The sequence below is a fragment of the Orycteropus afer genome, unplaced genomic scaffold, assembly GCF_000298275.1.
Source record: "Orycteropus afer afer isolate SDZICR_OR568_19922 unplaced genomic scaffold, OryAfe1.0 scaffold00266, whole genome shotgun sequence".
Taxonomy (NCBI): Eukaryota; Metazoa; Chordata; class Mammalia; order Tubulidentata; family Orycteropodidae; genus Orycteropus; species Orycteropus afer.
Genome location: NW_006921853.1, coordinates 4,156,968 through 4,158,639, shown reverse-complemented (window position 1 = coordinate 4,158,639; position 1,672 = coordinate 4,156,968).

Genomic DNA, 1,672 nt, shown 5'->3' with positions numbered 1-1,672 from the left:
CAATGACATGAGACAAAGTATATGTGAACTGCTGTATGAAAAGTGAATTTACTCTGTAAATCTTCACCCAAATCCTAATAAAAAAAAAAAAGTATTTAATTTTTATGAGGTCCCATTTACCTATTTTGTCCTTTGGGTACATGCTTTTGTTGTCCTATTGTGCATAATCTTAAAAGTTTTCTAAAGTAATGTATCTCTCAATATGTAAATGATAGAGTAGGGCTATGCCAGAAGATATAGTGACATGATCATGTTGACGTAGTTATATGCTTATACCTGTATGGAGGGTTTCTATGAACACAGCAGTTATGAATGCTGACTGTCACAGGTGGGCTGTGTGGTTGGTTCGAATTCCACAAGTGTTGCCATCTGTGTCATGATTTTCCAATAAGGCCAACAATTTTTGGTCAAGTTCTGAATAAAATGAAATTCAGTCTTCCTTCAATTTACATAGGTGGCTTGCCTTTCTGGGCAAGTCAAGATATGTTAAAGATGTGCTTATATGTTTGTGTTTATAAATAAAATGAATTTAGGTTCATTTAATTACTCAGGTAATTATAGGCCTATCTTCACCTACATGAAGGTCCATGGGGCATGATGAAGATGGTAGAAGACAAAAGATGGTTTTTCATTGAGCAGGACTATTTGGCACCACAGGAGCTCTGGTGGTACAGTGGTTAAGTATTTGTCTGCTACTTGAAAGGTTGGCAGTTTGAACGCACAAGCCACTCCATGGGAGAAAGATAAGGCAGTCTACTTCCATAAGATTTACAGCCTTAGAGACCCTATGGGGCCGTTTTACACTGCCTGTACAGTCTCTGCCTATGAGTCAGAATTGACTTGATGGCTGTGGGTTTGCCATTGGGTTTTTGTCTGGCACTATGCAAGACAGCTGATGTCCCTGAGTCCACTGTTAAACACTAGTAGGTCCTCCATCCCTGTGACCACAAAATAGCTCCTCAAATTCACAAATTCACAAAATACCCCCTAGAGGGTGGCATTATTCCTGCTGAGAGCCACTAGTTTAGGGCCAATCATTTAGGGCGTGAGATTCAGCATCTGAGAAGAGATTCCACGAAGAGTTGGGAGGTTAAAGGATTACTTAGGACTCAGTGAAGGTCAGCTTAATTGGAGGAAATGAAAGTAGTGGGGAAAAAGTGGGGACTGCCAGGCAGTGAAAAGGAGCTCTGGTGGTGTAGTGCCAAAGGCATTTGACTGCTAACAGAAGGCTGGTGGTTCAAACCCACCAGCCACTCCTTGGAAGGAAGAATGGGCAATCCACTTCTGTAGAGATACCGCCTTGGAAACCCAAGGAGGGGTCTCGATGAGTCGGAATCAACTCGACGGCAGTGAGTTTGTTTTTTTCTGTTCCCTAGCAGAATACTTCCAGGTTGTTTTCAACAGCTTTCTGGTTTTCCATCATGTATATGTACCATAGTTTGTTTATCACGCCCATGTTTCTGGGTGCTTAAGTTGTGTTCTATCTGCAGCATTATAAAAAATGCTTCAGTGATAACCTTTACATATGTGTCATTTAGCACATGTGTTTTATAATGTAAATTTTGAAGTACAACAAGGCAAAACAAGATGATACTTTAGAAAGGTTTAGTAGTTCTTGTGCAAGATGGGTTGGGGAGTGGGTATATATGGGAGGCAAATTATTATACTAGGC